This window comes from Rhineura floridana, chromosome 3 (genome assembly GCF_030035675.1).
Source record: "Rhineura floridana isolate rRhiFlo1 chromosome 3, rRhiFlo1.hap2, whole genome shotgun sequence".
Taxonomy (NCBI): Eukaryota; Metazoa; Chordata; class Lepidosauria; order Squamata; family Rhineuridae; genus Rhineura; species Rhineura floridana.
In genome coordinates, this window is record NC_084482.1 from 232,064,634 (window position 1) to 232,083,989 (window position 19,356).

The following is a 19,356-nucleotide window of genomic DNA, read 5'->3' on the forward strand; positions in this document are numbered from 1 at the left end:
CCTGCGGCCTCTATGGCCCTATTGCAACCTAAACCCAAATAAGGAAAAGTTCTCCAAAACAAGACGGCGCTGGACTATTTGCTCCCTACGGACGGAGGGACTTGCATCATCATCGGGAGCGAATGTTGTTCCTACGTCATAAACTGTTCAGTTGGAGAGATTGAATCCCATGCCAACTCCATAATATATCATGTTGAGCAAATAGCAGAAGTAGCTTATGTTGACCGGAGTAGCGATTTTGATTGGTGGGGATGGCTACCGAATCCAGGTGAATGGCTAGATGGCCTAGTAAAAAATCTGCTAAGATATGTTATAATGGGATTATGCTTCCTCATGCTCCAGGTGGTATTATGTTGTATTAGACAATGTGTGAAAAAGACTACTAAGCCCATCAAGAAAACTGATGTTTGAATGGTGCACATGGAGATAACAATGGAGGATCTACAGGAAGTAGATAAAGTAATACATGAAATGTCATTAATTGAATATTGAATTTGGCAGCTAGAAACTGCCAGAGGGGGGATATGATGGGGAAAAACTGGACAACTGAGAGGCCACTTTGGCTTCTGCAGCCACCTTGGCCTCAGCATCCATCTTGGGTGCTCACCCACCTCTGGAAAAGCCAAAACCTCTCTGTCTGTGCAAAGGAAAAACTGACAGGCCTCCAAAATAGCAGGTGAAGGGAAGTGGAACAGTCTGTGGTTAAGCTAAGAGAAGGAGGTTGTCGGGGTCTGAAACTCCCCATAACTGTTGTTACTGTGTGTGTAAGGGGTGGTTGCTAAGGACGGCTGGAAGAGATGTTGTTATTAGCTGTTATTGCAGAACTTGTGCATAGAGCCACCTGTAAAAGTTTCCCCTCATCGTATCATGTGATGCCTGCTCGGAACAAGTTTTTTGTTATAAGTACCAATCAAGCTGCTCTGAGGAGAGTGCTCCATTTTTTCTGCTCTTTGTGTGTCATGTGGAGTCCTCTCCTTGGCGACAGCTAAGCAAATAAAGTCCTCACAACTATTTTTTGGAATTCCGTGTGGAAGGAAATTTTTTCCAGACAAATGGAGGTGCATCAAGGAACAGAATTTATTGCCCAAAATACATAGACCAATAGTGCTGTTGGGAGAGCAGGCACAAGGCAAAACCCACTCTCCCAAATCACAGCACAGCACAGCTTTTTATAATCAATCTTACATAGCTAGATTCATCTATATCCAACCCATTTCCCTTCTAGATTTGTCCATATCCAGCCCCCTTCCCCTTTACCATGTATCAACATGTATTTTGGCCTAGCCCCTTTAGATGCATCTGGGCCTTGCCTCTTTATTTCATCACGTTTACATGGAAAGTAACACAAGATACTTAGACAGTCCCAGAGCCTCATATACTCCTCATTTCTTTCTGCTACATTGCAATATTTGCAGCTGCTGATCAAAGTTAATCGCAAACTGTCAGCAGTTGTTACTTTCGTTTCTAGTGAAACATAGTTCCTTAATATATTTTCTACTTTTAAACCTCATATAACTAATTTCTTTTAAGCTAGCAATATTATATTGATTATAAAGCAAGAAATGACACCAAAACCCAATAATCAGAAATCTCCTTCCTCACGTGGTTTTTCTTTTTCCATCACACACCCAAAATAGAAATAGACCATAACCTCCAGTTTGAAACACAAAAGGCTGTCTTCGCCATCGCATGACATTGACCAATAAAAAGGCTTTGAAATTATTAAAAATAAATTTGACACAGATTTCTAGGATGAATAATGAGAGAAAGATAATTTTCTAGGTTAGATTCTCTGTAGAAACAGTAGTAACACAGGAAAGAAGCAAAGTGAGAAGAACACCAACAAACATACAAAAATAGTTCTCCATCTTTGGAGATGGCAGGTGTTGCCACAACTTATCATACGCTCAGAGGCAGACATTATCCAGGATTCGTTGGGGAAGCCATGTGCTTTACATTTGTGCTGAATGTGCTTTAAAGGTCTGGTGTGATCATACACTTCTATTGTGTCTCCTCTAAGCTATTTTTCTACAGCAAAAATCCCCAATTGTTGCAACACTTGAGCATTTTGGTTGCCCATTTCTCTACCTCTTCCACCTCTAGAATGCTATTTTTGTGGTCAGGCAACCAGAACTGTAGACAGTATTCACCAATAGGCCACCACTCACCATATGCTCAGAGGCACACGTTACCAAATTCTTCCAAGCTGCACAGGAAGTGTATTGGACTGTGAAAGACCAACCCAAATTGTGCTTACATTTTTACAGATTTGTAGGGCGCTGCAATATCTCAGAGAGGAGGTCAGGTCTCCTGCTCCCTGGGTGCATTCACTATAGCTGCCCAATTTCCCTGCTTTATAAAGTTTGATAGAAATATCTGTGGGCTAGAGGTATGTTCTTAAACCGCAAGGATTATTTTGCCTATTAGTGAATTTCTCTGTGTTTTAATCCGGGAGGTAAGAAATGGGATCCTGTGCAAGTTTCCTGAGAATGGATTGATCATTTGTATGCTTACTGGATTTCCTCCCCTGCAGTCATGCTTAGGATAGGTGAAACTGAGTACAGGGGAGGAGGAGGAAGGGGAAGGAAGGGGATGGGAGCAGGCGGGGGGGGGGGAGGCAGGTATGATCATTTGCATGCTTTCTGAGTTCAGTACTCCTGTGCAATCAGGATAGGTGAAACTGACCTGGGGGAGGAGGAGGAAGAGGGCAGGAACGGGAGGGAAGGAGTTTGGGTGGCCAGGCTCTTGGCAGAGGGGAAGCCCTTTTCCTTTCCAAAAGGAAAACACTGTGAACAGTATCATTTTTCAGTTTTCCCCATCTTGTTATTCTACAACAGGCACATGTAGCCTCCCACCCAAATTTAAAGCAAAGCTGTCCTAGGCCACATCCACGCCAGGCCTTTATTCCACTTTGGACAGTCATGGCTGCTCCCAAAGAATCCTGGGAAGTGTAGTTAGTGAAGGGTGCTGAGAGCTGAAAGGAGACGCCCTGATCCCCTCACAGACCTTCAATCAGAGTGGCTGACTGTTAAACCACTCTGGCCACTGGAGCTCTCTCAGTGCAACAGGAGTCTCCTCTCAGCCCCCTTCACAAACTACACTTCCCAGGATTATCTGGGGGAAGCCATGACTGTCTCACGTGAAATCAAGGCCTGGTTTGGGTGTGGCCCCCTGATTAGCCAAGCCCAGCAGCTCTGAGTCTGGGTTTTAGAATTCTGACAGTTGGTTTTCACTGAGCATGCCCGACATTATCACTGAGTTCAAGGCAAAATTTCTTAAATTAATTAAAAATCAGCCAGGCTTTTTTTTTAACTTTTAAACTGCAGAAGATGAAGGTCAGAGTATGGGGCAAGGTCAGTAATAGGATTACAGGTACTCTGTGAACCTGGCTGATTTTTAATGAATTTCAACAGATTATAAAAAGTCGAAAAGGGCTCTGGGGTTTTTTTCCCTCTCTTTTTAGTCTTTGAACTCTCTATTCTCTCAGACTGTTTTGTTTATTGCCATGAAAAATTAGAGGCTTGTTAAGCAAGCGTTTCTGAGTTCAGGACTATGTTTTGTAAGGTTTTGTTTTGAAATGAGTTTTTGGGAAGCATCAGAATGGCATGGGGGAATTTTCAATTTAACATTGCGGAATGCAAAAAATCCATGCTGACTATAGTATACAGTCACTCTCGTGGCTACATAATAATGTGGCAGGCAGATTAATATCTGCCTTTTTATAGTATAGAATCATGGGGAAAGCTTCATCTGTTGATATTCTTTCTGTTGGATATCTTATTTGAGTGTTGAAATGGAAGTGGACTGCCTTCAAGTCGATTCCAACTTATGGCTACTCTATGAATAGGGTTTTCATGATAAGCGGTATTCAGAGGGGGTTTACCATCGCCTCCCTCTGAGGCTAGTCCTCCCCAGCTGGCTAGGGCCTGCTCAGCTTGCCACAGCCGCACAAGCCAGCCTCTTCCTTGTCAGCAACTGCCAGCTGGGGGGCAACTGGTCTCCTTGGGACTATGCAGCTTGCCCATGGCTGCACAGGTGGCAGGGCACGTAACCCCTGAGCCACTCCCTGTGGGGTGATCTTTAGCTGGCCCTTGACATCCAGGAGACATGAGTGGGGATTTGAACTCAGAGACTCTGGACTCCCAGCCAGGCTCTCCTCCCCATTATGCTATACCAGATGTTATTTGAGTGTTACCACTGAATTATTTTTGGTGCTCCACTCACATCTGCAAAAGAGGCTACAAATTTGCATTTGACATGAAGCGTATTCACATTTTATGCAAATGTGTGTTTTTGAGGAGTGCAGCAGAGGGCCCAATCTGCATAGAGTACTGAGCCCAGAAAATCCTGTTGGTAGCCCTGCTTCCTTGTATGGATCCTTTGATGCACAGAAAGTGTTGAACTCTGCTTAAAGCTCTTCCACACTTCAAGCATTTATAAGGTTTGTCCCCATGTGAGTTCTTTGATGCAAAGTAAGGTTGCTACTCCACCTGAAGTTTTTTCCACACTCAAAGCATTTATAAGGTTTGTCTCCTCTGTGAGTTCTTTGATGCAAAGTAAGGGAGCTACTCCGACTGAAGTTCTTTCCACACTCCAAGCATTTATAAGGTTTGTCTCCTGTGTGAGTTCTTTGATGCAAAGTAAGGTGGTCACTCCGAGTAAAGGTCTTTCCACACTCGAAACATTTATAAGGTTTGTCTCCTGTGTGAGTTCTTTGATGCAAAGAAAGGGTGCTACTGTGACTGAAGCTCTTTGCACACTCCAAGCATTTATAAGGTTTGTCCCCTGTGTGAGTTTTGTGATGCGAACAAAGATGGCCACTGTGACTGAAGCTCTTTCCACACTCCAAGCATTTATAAGGTTTGTCCCCTGTGTGAGTTCTGTGATGCAAAGTAAGGGTGCTACTCTGACTGAAGCTCTTTCCACACTCCAAACATTTATAAGGTTTGTCCCCTGTGTGAGTTTTGTGATGGGAAGTAAGGTGGCCACTGTGACTGAAGCTCTTTCCACACTCCAAGCATTTAAAAGGTTTGTCCCCTGTGTGAGTTTTGTGATGCAAAGTAAGGTTGCTACTCCACCTGAAGCTCTTTCCACACTCCAAGCACTTATAAGGTTTGTCCCCTGTGTGACATCTTTGATGTACCGCAAGGGCGCATCTCTCACTGAAGCTTTTTCCACACTCAAAGCATTTATAAGGTTTGTCTCCTGTGTGAGTTCTTTGATGTGAAGTAAGGTGGCCACTCTGACTGAAGCTCTTTCCACACTCCATGCATTTATAAGGTTTGTCCCCTGTATGAGTTCTGTGATGCAAAGTAAGGGTGTTACTCAACCTGAAGCTCTTTCCACACTCCAGGCATTTAAAAGGTTTGTCCCCTGTGTGAATTATTTGATGCAAAGTAAGGTTGCTACTCCACCTGAAGCTCTTTCCACACTCCAAGCATTTATAAGGTTTGTCTCCTGTGTGAGTTCTGTGATGCAAAGTAAGGTGGCCACTCTGACTAAAGCTCTTTCCACATTCCAAGCATTTATGAGGTTTGTCTCCTGTGTGAGTTCTGTGATGCAAAGTAAGGGTGCTACTCTGACTGAAGCTCTTTCCACATTCCAAGCATTTATAAGGTTTGTCTCCTGTGTGAGTTCTGTGATGCAAAGTAAGGGTGCTACTCAGACTGAAGCTTTTTCCACATTCCAAGCATTTATGAGGTTTGTCCCCTGTGTGCGTCTGTCGCTCCTCTTGTCTCTTTGCTCCATCTTGACTCCTCAGTTTCTGCTCCTGCATCTGCTCCTCAGCTTTTTCCATTGATAATTCAGATGGTTCTTCCTCAGCCTTGGACCCCCAGCTGTATCCTGATGGAATGAAATAGAAAGGAGATAAAATGCTGTGGACAAATCCTGTTGATATATTATGATTTGTACTTTGAAAATATATTTCTGGGAGTTCTGTTGATATCAGAGTTTAACTGTCAAACCTCGAGGTCTTGTGCAGAGTTAGTTTAGCAGTAGGTACTTGATAACAGGTTGTGAAAAGAGATGCAGAGAGAGACAATTTTAACAAAAATCCTCTCTCTTGTTCGTCCATTTAAGATGGACAGCCCAGTACTTATGCACACCTGGAATTTACAAGCCTAGGATAGATCCTGTCTGACAGGAACATGGCCCTTTCCACTGCCAGAGGGCAGCTCGCATCCCCTCCCTCCCTCCCAAAATGTTAGCCCCCTGTTACCTGCAATACAAGTGTTAGAAGATGAGACCGCCAGGTCAGATGGCACTCACTGAGCTATTGGGACAGAACAAAGGAGGTATGAGTAGCGCTGTGACTAATGATGCAGCTGGGTCAAAGATGAAAGGAAGCCCAGAGGCTGATGCGCACAGATGTGAAAGGAGAGTCCAGAGTTGTAGGACGCACACAATATGAACATGGAACGTGACAACCATGAACCAGGGAAAGTTAGAAATTGTCAAGCAAGAAATGGAACGCATCAACATTTCAACAGTTGACGTGAGTGAATTAAAATGGACAGGAATGGGAAATTTTCAATCAGGCAACAACAAAATATTTTATGCAGGAAATCAGAAATTAAGAAGAAAAGGTGTTGCTTTAATAGTGAGAAGTGATGTAGCAAAAGCAATTTGGGGCTATTATGCAAAGTCTGAGTAAGTGGTATTAATAAGATTTAATGGGAAACCTATTAACATAACCATCATCGAACTCTATGCTCCGACAGCAAATGCAGAAGGAGAGGAATTGCAGAGATTTACGCAGAATTACAGGAAGAAATTGTTCACACACCAAAACAAGATATGCTGATAATCATGGGGGACTGGAATGGAAAAGTAGGGAAAAGAGAAGAACTAGGAATTGTGGGGAAATGGGGCTTAGGAGACAGAAACGAAGCAGGAGAAAGACTTATTGAATTCAGTGAAGCTAATGATTTGTTTCTTGCGAACACATTTTTTGAGCAACCAAAAAGACGACTGTACACATGGACATCACCAGCTGGTCAATATAGGAATCAAATGGATTATATACTTAAATATTTTCTTAAAAAACAAGACCAGGAGCAGACTGCGGTACAGATAATGAACTGGTCGTATCAAAAATCAGAGTAAAGCTAAACAACAGCAACAAAGCAGTCACGATGCCAAAATGCAATTTAAAAAACATCCCAGAAGAATATAAAGATCAAATAAGGAATAGGTTTGAGACTTTAAACTTAGTTGACAGAGAACCAGAAGAACTATGGACTGAAGTCAGGGACATTATCAGGGAAGAATGCAAAAAGACAATACTTCTTTACTCAGCGCATAGTCAAACTATGGAATTTGCTCCCACAAGATGCAGTAATGGCCACCAGCTTGGATGGCTTTAAAAGAAGATTAGACCAATTCATGGAGGACAGGGCTATCAATGGCTACTAGCCATGATGGCTGTGCTCTGCCACCCTAGTCAGAGGCAGCATGCTTCTGAAAACCAGTTGCCGGAAGCCTCAGGAGGGGAGAGTGTTCTTGCACTCGGGTCCTGCTTGCAGGCTTCCCCCAGGGACCTGGTTGGCCACTGTGAGAACAGGATGCTGGACTAGATGGGCCACTGGCCTGATCCAGCAGGCTCTTCTTATGTTCTTATGTTCTAGTTAAAAAGAGAAAGGCCTCAATGGATGACTGAAGAAACTCTTCAAATGGTTAAAGAGAGAAAGAAAGCAAAAGCAAGAGGAGATAGGAACACAGTTAGAACCCTAAATGTAACAATACAGTGACTAGTACGTAGGGACAAAGAGAACTATTACAATAGTTACTGTATAGAAATAGAAGAGGACAACAAAAAGGGTAAAACAGGAGCCCTATTCCAAAAAAATAGAGAAATGAAAGGGAAATTTAGACCAAGAGTAGGGATGTTGAATAATCAACAGGGGAACACACTGACTGACTGAGATAAAATAAAAGGAAGATGGAAACAATACACTGAAGATCTCTATAAAAGAGATGCAAGGATGACAGATTCATTCATGGATAAACCATGTAATGAAGAACCAGAAATTTTAGAATGTGAGGTGAAAGCTGCTCTTAAAGTAATAACTAGAACAGACAATAATGCTGGGAAAAACAGCAGGGAGTAGAAAAAGAGGAAAGCCAAACAAGAGATGGATTGATTCCATCAAGGAAGCCACAGACCTGAACTATCTGAACAGGGTGGTTCATGACAGATGCTCTTGGAGGTCACTGATTCATAGGGTCACTATAAGTCATAGTCGACTTGGAGGCACATAACAACAACAACAAGGGTGGGCCTCTGATTACCCGCAGCTGGGAAATAAAACTGGCAACTCATAGCTCTAATACAGAAACCAAATGTTAACCTGTTAAGATTCACCAGGTGGTGAATATAGGAATCAAACTGATTATATAATTGGTAGCAGATACAGAGTTTGCACTAAAGACCCCTGGTTTTTGCAGGCTGGATTTATCTGCAGGAACCAAGCCTGGTTTTCTAGCCACTGTTCCCATTTCCTAAGTGGTGGCCTCCATATTCATTCTGCCCCACAAAGCTGGTGCTAACATAGACACCGATGTGACTGGAGCAACAGGAACTGGGCAGCCCTGGGTTCGATTGTGCACATCTTGTACGGCCTGCCTCTGCTCTTCTGAGCTGAGCTGGATAGTGGCAGTAGGAGCAGTGGGGGGGACAGGTGGAGGGGGCCATGGGAGCCTGTGCTGTCTTGTTTAAAGCATTCAGCAAAACTTCAGTGGGTTGCTTGTGGAACTGAGCCATATTTTCTCCCAAATTACTAAACATCTACCACAGCTGATTATGGAAGGGATCCCCAAAATCGGGTCTGAGCAGGGCCATTACTTTGGTGGGAGGGAGAAAAGTTGCCGTGATTGCTGCTGGAGTTATTGAACCCAGGTCTCCTGTCTCCCCCGATTGGAACCAGGGGCCAAGAGAGGGTGGTAGTTTCCTCTCCCCCAGGGTCCCCAATTTGAGTTGGGTACAACAGATGAATGAGGCCACTGATTGGTCTATGTGACAGTTTCAATTGGCTCAAGCTGAACCTTCTTCTGTGCAGTGGCGGCTTTCCCCCCTCCAACCTCTCGAAGGAGCTCAGAGACTTGCTAAATAGCCACACTCAACTCCTGCCAAGTAACACCTTCGAGATCCATCCTCCCTATTGCTAACTTCGTTTGAGCATTTAACCCCATGTGCACGGCTTCCAGAAAGTCTCTGTCATTATCCTCACACTGGCCATCTCCCCGAAGTCTGACATGGCCTGATAAATGTGCAAGGAATTTCTTCCGATTCACATAAACCTCTGGGCTTTCCCCTACACCTTGACTCTCCATCACATATGCCTTTAACACATTCATCCCTGGCAACAGAGCCTTAATCACTATTATCCAATCATACACATTCCCTGCATTCACCATTCTGAAAGTTGCTTCAACGGAAGGTGCATCTTGCTCAGTGGCACAATTTCTTGCCACCTGCAATAGATCTTGAGCATATGCAGTAGGGTACATTTTATCTGCCAAGTTAACCAAGTTTAAACTGTCCCTATTCAAAGAACAGGGACAGCACCTTGGTACACCCCACGGTTGCGTGGCTTACAGTGGGAGGTAAGACATCTTGAACGCCGTTGGCGAAAGACACATGCAGAGGCAGACAGAACTCGGAGTAGAGTAGCAGCGGCCGCCTACTGGACGGCGATGAGGAGAGCAAAAAGGGAGTTTTTTGCAGCCTCCATAGCTGCCGTGGAAAGCTGTCCAAGGAGACTGTTTCAGGAGGTCCAGAGCTTGGTGAGGCCAGCTGCGCCAGACCCGACAGAACATGCCTTGGCCTCCTGTAATGACTGCGCAAAACATTTTGCAGACAAAATTGATTACGTCAAGAGTTCTATTCCCCCTGCTACAGCCTCAATAAAGGAACCAGAAATGACCATCAAACCCTCAGGGTCTTGGGATAGTTTCCAGCTTCCTTCCTCTGAGGAAATCACCAGGGCCCTATCCTCGCTTAAACCAACTTCTTGTATACTCGACCCTTGCCCAGCATAGCTTACTATGAGCTGTAAAGGCAAACTTGGCAAGTGGATTAAGGCAATGGTGAATGCATCTCTTGATGAAGGCCATCCGCCATCTGCCGTTAAAGAGGCAGTAATAACCCCAATTTTGAAGAAGGCCTCCTCAGACCCCTTGGATTTAAACAACTTCTGCCCAGTTTCAAATCTGCCATTCCTGGGTAAATTGGTCGAACGGGTGGTGGCAATCCAATTACAGGCGTACTTAGATGGAGTGAACTACCTTGACCCATTTCAATCGGGATTCCGACCCAGACATGGGACAGAAACAGCCCTGGTAGCCCTGGTGGATGAGATGAGAAGGGCACTAGATAGAGGGGAGCATACCCTCCTTGTTCGCCTGGACGTTTCTGCGGCCTTCGACACTGTTGACCACAATATCTTGTTAGATTGCCTTGAGACTCGGGATTGGAGGCACCGTTTTACGGTGGTTCCGCTCCTTCCTCTCTAGGAGATACCAGAGAGTGGTACTGAGACAGGAGGTCTCAGAGCCTTGGCCTCTTACATGTGGGGTACCACAGGGCTCTATCCTCTCCCCAACGTTATTTAATGTCTATGTAAGGCCACTGGGAGGTATCATCAGGAGATCTGGACTGCAATTCCATCAATACGCAGATGATACCCAGGTTTTCCTCTCATTTAAGTCCCTCCCACTGGTGGCGATAGAAAGGCTATCTAATTGTCTGGAGGCTGTGAGGGACTGGATGAGCAGGAGTAAACTTAGACTGAATCCCGATAAAACTGAGGTTCTGTTGGTGGGTGATAAAGAGAAGCTGGGGATTACGGATTTGGTGCTTAATGGGATACAACTGCCCCTAAGAGACCACATCCAGAGTTTGGGGGTCATTCTTGACTCCCAGCTATCCATGGAAGCACAGGTAGCAGCTGTTAGTCGGGCGGCGCTTTACCAACTTCACCTCATTCGTAGGATACGCCCTTACCTCCCGAGCCACCTGCTCCCTAATGTGGTACATGCTCTGGTTCTGTTCCGGCTGGACTATTGTAATGCGTTATATGTGGGTCTTCCCTGGAGAACAGTCCGTAAGCTGCAGCTAGTGCAGAATGCGGCAGCTCGCCTGATTAAGGGCTGCAGCTGCCGTGATCATATTACCCCAGTACTTAAGGAACTGCACTGGCTACCGGTGGTTGCTAGGGCCAAATTTAAGATCCTGGCTTTAACTTTCAAGGCACTCCACGAGGCTGGCCCACTTTACCTAAAGAGTCGCCTCAACTCGCACCAGGGGCGCCGGCTTACAAGATCATCCTTGAATGGTTCGCTTCTTATTCCCCCAACAAAAGCAGCGAGATTGAGGAGGACACAGTCCAGAGCTTTTTCAGTAGTGGCTCCCTCACTTTGGAATTCTTTGCCAACTGACCTCCGTCAGGCCCCTTCCTTGTTATGCTTTACTCGGGCCTTGAAAACGTGGCTCTTTAACCAGGCTTGGGAAGGGGGTTAGGGTGGCAGAGGGTAGTTCCGTGGGGGTTTATTCAGTTTTTAAATTTTATACTGTTTGCTTTTTGAATTGTTTTTACATGGATTATATTGTATTTTGTTGTAAGTCACCCAGAGCGGCAGATTAACCTCTGCCAGATGGGCGTCTAACAAATCTAATAAATAAATAAATAAACCCAAACTATCAGCCACTGCCTTTGCCTGGGGAGGGGACCAACGTACAATCTCTTGGACAAGTTTATTATGAGCTGGTCCCATCCCAGTGGTTTCCACCACATTTTTCATGATAATGGGTGCCAGTTCCTGTGACTCCTTCCATTCAGGATTTAAATACAGCCATCACTTGAAACATGCATGACTGTGGCCACCAGCCCTTGTTGGATCTGTAGCTGTTTTTCCAGTTCTTTAATTTGAGCTCTGCACTCACCGTGGCTAACATTCAACCATTGCTCTCGTGCTCTAACCAATAGGTGTTCAGCAGTTAATTCTGCCCTGGTACGTTCCTCCTCTTTCTTTTTCAAGTCCTTACGAGCCATCTCAGCCTGGGCTGATGCCTCGTCTCGCTCCCTCTCCATTTGTCTTAAAGAAGAAGCCCACCTGATTTTTTTCCTGTTATCCATTCGTTCAGGGCCAAAAGTGTCACAATCATTTCTCCACCCTTCATTCAAGTCCACACGTTCCTTTTTAAATGCTTCAGTCAAACTGATGCGCTCTTTTGCAAAGGCCTCTCTTTCCTGATCGAATGCCTACTCTGCCTGAGCCAACTTAGTTCTTGACTCCTGATTTTTCTTGCATTCCTCCTTTAACAGATCTAACAAATCCTGACATGCATTATAAAGTGTCCAAGTGGCTGCAGTGCTTTCCTTTGATCTTGAGGGCTTGTACTCTTTACAATAACCCTCAAAGGCTTCATTCATGGTTTCTATGGGGTCATCCAACTTAAAAGAATCATCATCCCACACACACCTTCCGTTCTTAATCAACCATTTATTTTCGATAGGCGCTCTACTGGACTCATAAAGCGTTTGGTTCCCTCCACGGCTGCCTCTTTTATTTATTTATTAATTAAATTTATTAGTCGCCCATCTGGCTGGCTGTCCAGCCACTCTGGGCGGTGTACAAAATAAAAACATACAAATACATTAAAACATTAAAAATCTCAACAATAATAATAAAACCTAACCCACCCCAAAAGCCTGCCTGAAGAGCCATAGATTAGAAGTCTCTAACACCAAAAGCCAAATGCAAGGAGTACAACAGTACACACACAAACATCCAAACCTCATCTCAGAATAAGTTCAGGGATGAGCCACCTTCAAACATCACATTCCCAGATCAAGTCACTCATGAGGAAAGCTGTTGCCACCAGCTTCTCCTGCCTGATTGACTCTCAAAAGGAAAAACAAGGGGGGGTATCTAAAGGGACACGAACCAGTTTAGGAGTCTCTGCCAGCCAGAGCCCTGAACCTTCTCAGTGCAAATCTCATTTCCACTTTTCCCAAGTGCCTAGCACCACCAGCTCAAGCTACTTGCAAGACTTTGTTCACCAGGATTTTGCGGAAGGGGAGGGAAACACAAATATTATCAAGGGCTTTCAAAATGGATGGGATCCAGTTTAGGAAACCCCCTTAGTAGCTTCTGGCCACTCGTGGGTTAACCTTTGTTACGAGGTGCAAGGGTTTTCATGGTAAATGGTATTCAGAGGGGGTTTCCCATTGCCTTCCTCTGAGGCTGAGAGGCAGTGACTGGCCCAGGGTCACCCAGTGAGCTTCATGGCTGGGTGGGGATTTAAGCCCTGGACTCCCAGGTCCTAGTCCAACACTGACCCAGGGGAGGGGGAGGCGAGAGATTGGGGGGGTGGGCACTAGGCAGAGGGGAAGCCCCTTTCCTTTCCAAAAGAAAAAATTGTGAACAGTATCATTGCTTTTCAGTGTTTCCCCCACCTTTTTATTCTACAGCAGGCACATGTAGCCTCCCACCCAAATTTAAACCAAAGCTGTCCACACTTCACTTTGGACAGTCATGGCTTCTCCCAATGAATCCTGGGAAGTGTAGTTAGTGAAGGGTGCTGAGAGTTGCTAGGAGATGCCCTGTTCCCCTCACAGACCTTAAATCCGAGTGGCTGACTGTTAAACCATCTGGCCACTGGACCTCTGTCAGTGGAATAGGAGTCTCCTCTCAGCACCCTTCACAAACTACACTTCCCAGGATTCTCTGGGGGAAGCCATGACTGTCTCAGCTGAAATCAAGGCCTGGTGTGGGTGTGGCCTCCTGATTAGCCAGGCCCAACAGCTGTGAGGCTTTTAGAACACTGACAGTTGGTTCTTACTGAGCATGCCCGACATTATCATTGGGTCCCAGACAAAATTTCTTAAATTAATTGAAAATGAGCCAGTCTTTTTTTAACTTTTAAACTGCAGAAGATGAAGGTCAGAGTGTGGGGCAAGGTCAGTATTAGGATTACAGGTACTCTGTGAACATGGCTGCTTTTTAATGAATTTCAACATATTATGAGAACTCTGACAGAAAATCGTCCAGAAGAGCTCTGGGTTTTTTTTCTCTCTTTTTAGACTTTGAACTCTGTTCTGTCTGACTGTTTTGTGTATCGCCATGAAAATTTAGAGGCAAGTGTTTCTGAGTGCAGGACTGTAAGTTTGGTAAGGTTTTAGTTTGAAATGAGCTTATGGGAAGCATCAGAATGGCATGGGGGTATTTTCAATTCATCATTGCGGAATGTGAAAACTCCACACTGGCTATAGTATACAGGCACTCTTGTGGCTGTATAATTCAGATGCTTTTCAACGGGGGGAGTGTTCCGAGGTGCAAGTCCCTGGAGCCTGCTGGCCTATAACTCCCACCCCACACACCCTTATGAATTCCTGAGGTACTGTGTACAACAAAGCCATTCCATGAGCAACAAAAATAACCGTGAGCAATTGGAATAAATGGTATCTTCTCCCTGGCAGATTTCCCTCTAGCCTAGCAGAATCATCCCATCGTTAAAAGAAAGCTTTGGAAAAGTAGCCTGAGTTTCTCAGTGTCAGCTAGAAACATGCACACACACACACACACACAATCACCTCATACTCAGACCCCTCCTCTGCAGGGGGTGAGAGAGAAAAGGTGTCTTTTAAAAGAGAGGCTTGAGATCCAGGGAGAGGCGTATTGGCGATCTCAGCTCCACCATGTGTAACTACGCTCTCAAAGAACGCAACGAGGGACGGCAGGGACAGAACCAGGAAGGGATTCTGGGTCTTGGCACCTGCCTCGAGGCAAACAAATTCCTTCCTGATTTTGGGCCAGAGCTCTTCCACACCACTTCAGCTGCATCTCACTGCCCACTCCTGGACCTAGGATAGGTAATCTCTCCTACTGGTCCCTCTCTATAGTAATAGGGTCCTTTGATCTCTTTAGTTTTTAGTTATGAATGGGTTAGGATATTAATGATTAATGCTGCCACGCACCCAGTAATTTTGTGATGCTATTCTTCTCTTTTCTCTCAAGAAAAGAAAGGTTTGCTTTAGTCTGGTTTGGATCTGTATTTCTTGGGTTATACACACACCACTGAGACACATTTCAGGGCAAAGCACTTGTTTTATCCCTAGCAAATGATCCCCCTACTCTAAAGGAGGTGTGTTTCATGGGACATGTGGATGGCAAGTTCACACACTCAGGTTCCCAAGGACACATGTCGTAACAACTCATAGCTCTAATACAGAAACCACATGTTAACCTGTTAAGATCTCACATTAAAAATGAAACCCCACAATTCTTTGCTACACAACCATCTTGAATTCAAGTTTTCATGACACTCTGGACACATAATGGAAAGACATGACTCACTAGAAAAGTCAATAATCCTGTGAAAAACAGAAGGGAGTAGAAAAAGAGGAAGGTCAAAGAAGAGATGGATTGATTCCATAAAGGAAGTCACAGACCTGAACTTACAAGATCTGAACAGGGTGGTTTACGACAGAAGCTCCTGGAGGTCGCCATAAGTCGTAATCAACTTGAAGGCACATAACACACACCTGCACTACGTGAGTTCAGCTTTAATTGATCCAAGAGAGCCTAGTGCCCCGCAAACCTCTGTGGAAGGAAATATCCTTAAAAGATTTTTGCTGTAGAAAAAAGGCTTAGAGCAGACAAGATAGAAGTGTATGATCACACCAGACATTTAAAGCACATTCAGCACAAAAGTAAAGCACATGGCTTCCCTCAACTACAACTCCCAGGACTCTTTGGAGGAAGCCACATTCTTTCCATGTACACTGTGGATGTGCCATAAAGGTGTGTGGTGTGGAGAAACTGGATAATAGCCTCTGATTTAGTAGGGAACTTACACCTGGTGCAAGAAGAGGGAGGGAAGTCACTCCCACCAATTTGCACCTATTTCAGGAAAAACGTCACTCGCTAAACAGTTTGTCTGCCGGGCTACCCTAAAACAAGGAGGGCAGCCACGTTTCTGCTTTCCGGAATTAAATGGCGACTTTAATTCTAACAGAACAGGAAACTGGGGAGGGCTGGCAGAATGGCAGTATTGAAAGAAGAGCCTGACTATTCAACTATCACAGCTGAACCAAAGGACAAACGTGGACAGATGAAGAAGCGGCCCATTTAGCGCACTGTCGTCTCCTTAGCTCTGCCCCGACTACGAGGCGCCTCCATCTCCAAGGTGAAGGCCCCGAAATTCATCAGCAGAACCGCAGATGTTCCGAGGGATGCTTCGATCCGGCCCACCACAGCCAGCGCAGCCCAGGGGAGAGGCGGACGGGACGGGGCGGAGCTGCAGCCTCCGATCGGGAGGGTCTGCGGGGCGGGGCGCTTCAGGGGGCTCCTCCCCTCTCCCACCCGCCCCATTGCCTACCTTTGGCTCGAGGCTCCCTCCGCGCAGCCCCGCCCGCCAGCATCGCTGCGCGCAAAGGGGGCTCCTCCGGCGCTTCCAGCCTGCAGTCCTCGCAGGGAGGCGGGGCGGGAGAGGGACGTCCCTCCCTCCTTTGCGCTCTTTCCTTCCACTCCGTTGTCGAGTGTTAACCCTTAAGTGGCTGGAGCTCTTCGGCTGCTTCACGTGAGAGCGCGGGGGGGGTCAGTCCCCGCTTGCGCTGCGCTCTCACGGAGCTCTTAGCTGAGAGAGGCTTCTTAACGGGAGGGGCTGGGGGGAGTTAGGCTCCGCTCCGGAGCCCCGAGCCCTGTGCGGTCGGCCAGCGGCTGGCTCTGGGCAGGTGAACCTCCTCTTGAGGCAGCCCTCACCCTAACTCTTAGCCCAGCAGTGTCGGCCACCCCTGCTCTTGTCCCACCAATCACCTTAATGATAGCTGTATTTTCATTTTTATTTTTGATGGTGTTTTATGTTTCAATGTACACCATTTTTATGATAGGCAATATATAAAGTGTAAAATCCCCTGCCACAAGATTTGCTGATGGCCACCAAATGAGATTATTTTAAAAGGGAATGGAGAAATTCATGGAGGCAAAGATGCCAGTCAAGATGGCTGAGTGCGCTTCCTCCATGATCAGAGGCATCTCTGAATCCCAGTCGCTGGGAAACTTGAGGGGGAGACGAGGCTTCTGCACTCCTGTCCTGCTGCTCTTTGGGGCACTTAGTTGGTCTCTGCAGTGGGAAGAAGAAGCTGGTCTAGTTTTTCTTTATTTAATGAGGAAGGCCAAACAAGAGATGGATTGATTCCATAAAGGAAGCCACAGACCTGAACTTACAAGATCTGAACAGGGTGGTTCACAGCAGATGCTCTTGGAGGTCGCTGATTCATAGGGTTGCCATAAGTCCTAATCGACTTGCAGGCATTTAACAAAAACAACAAATGTTAAGAAAATACATGTGCCATTTTCCAGCCCAAGAAATTGGTCCTCAAAGTGGTTTTCATCGCAGCAATCACATGACATAGGAGGCAAAGGGGAGGCGTCCCGCTGCTTTCCCCTTTTAATCCGAAGCAAAGAAACCCACAGAAAATCCGAAAAGAGGAAAAACCGTATCAGCTTATCTCCCCTCCTGCCGTGCAGTCGCTTCCTCTCCTCCGGTGTTTGACACAAACATATATACTAGCACAGACCACCAGGGGGCAACATCTCGTTAGGACACAGGACAAATTTGGCTGCCAAGCAGTTGACACTATCACGCGTATTTCTTCGGTAGTAAAGCCCAAGGAGTGCAATGCACCTGACTCCAAAGTAACCGTGCACAAGTCTTTGGAAGCTATTGTTTGGACACCTGTGTGAGCAGCGATTCTGGCTGACAGGAAAGAGAATCACATTGGGAGTGTCCTACAGGGAACAAGCTTAACTATTAATATATCTGCACAGCAGATGGATCTATTAGGGCGGCGGGGGGGAATTGAATAAAATACAATTGTTACTTTGGTAGGAAAGCTACAAAGGCTCTGTACCAAGCCCCCATTTTAAAAGGCGAGTGCTCACGCGGGAGAGAGCCTTTTCAATTGTGGCTCCCAGACTTTGGAATTCCCTGCCCCAAGAAGCCCGCTTTGCTCCCTCCCTGATGGTCTTCTGGAAACTTGTAAAAACTATTTTGTTCCGGAGAGCCTTTGGTTGGGACTGACGGGTCAGCCTGACACCGTTTTAAGTTTTTTATCTTTTAAGTTCTTTTATTCTCACTTTCTTATATGTGTATGCACATATATACATTATGTCTGTATGTGCATGCATAATGCATTTTATGTATTTTATGCATTTTAATTTACTGTAATGTTTGTATTGTGTATTTTATCCTATGTGTGTGTTATTTTATTGTAGCCGCCCTGAGTGCCTTATTGTAGGGTAGAAGGATGGGATAGAAATATTTTAAATAAATGAATAAAATAAATAAACTGGGAACAAAACCTTCCATCACCGACTGAAGCTGCCATGCGGGCCATTTCACTGAACCCACCCACCCCGGAAAAAGTCACCCATTTTGAGCAAATTAAAGTTTCATTCCACAGCCCACCAAGCATGGAATGGCCTTGAACTAATCCCACGGTCCGAAGGGCATCATCGGCAAATCTATTCAGGAAGCGTGTTTAGCATTCCCTGACAACTGCAGTCCCTGGTGCAGTTGCTATGACCCATTGAACTTGGGAGAGAGTTCTGAGAAACGCGTTTAGGATTGCACTGTTACTGGATGCGAGGGATGGACTATTACTGAATCTGAGTCGCAGTGGGATTTTTTTTCCAAGGATGAGTTTCAGGGGAAATCGCCCCTTCATGCTTTTTTTCATCCTCTTGTGTAAAGGACTTTTCTCATCTTTTCTCAAAGGAACACAAGGAAGTGTACATGTATCTCTCCCCCAACTTTAATCCTAACAACAACCCTGTGAGCGGGAGCCAATCAGAATAAAAGGGAGTGTGTTTGCCAGTGAGAAAAGTCTTCTAGCAAGCTCCCTGTATTTTCCTGCTATTGGAGCCAAGGTGAAAGGAGTTAATTCTGCCAATGAGAAGACTCTTCTAAGCAGCTAACATTATCCTCTTTCATGCTTACTGACTCCTACGAATGTCTGTTGTTGGAGAAGGTGTTAAAAAGCATCTCATTCTCAACCCAGCAGCAAAAAAAAGGCAGGAGGGTGGCCGTCACTATCATTAATATACCCTGCACTTCTGTATTTTTTAGGCTTTAATGCATATTTTAGATTTAATGTAATGATTAAGCAGTATAAAATTTCTGTTAAATAGATGTTAAATAGAAATAAATTAATTTTTTGGCATCCACCTTACTACACAGACTGCTCAGTTTTGCATGGGAATGTTAACCACTAATAAGTAACAATGTCTTTTCACTTCGTTCCTGCTTTGCCACAATATTTAGTAGCTGCACATTTAATAGTTTTTCTT

At 45.3% G+C, this 19,356-nt stretch overlaps 1 pseudogene; it reads right to left on the minus strand.

Moving 5' to 3' along the window:
- Positions 1-1,109: 1,109 nt before the first annotated feature.
- LOC133381958 (zinc finger protein 493-like) overlaps positions 1,110-19,356 on the minus strand; it is a 31,285-nt pseudogene continuing 13,038 nt past the window's right edge.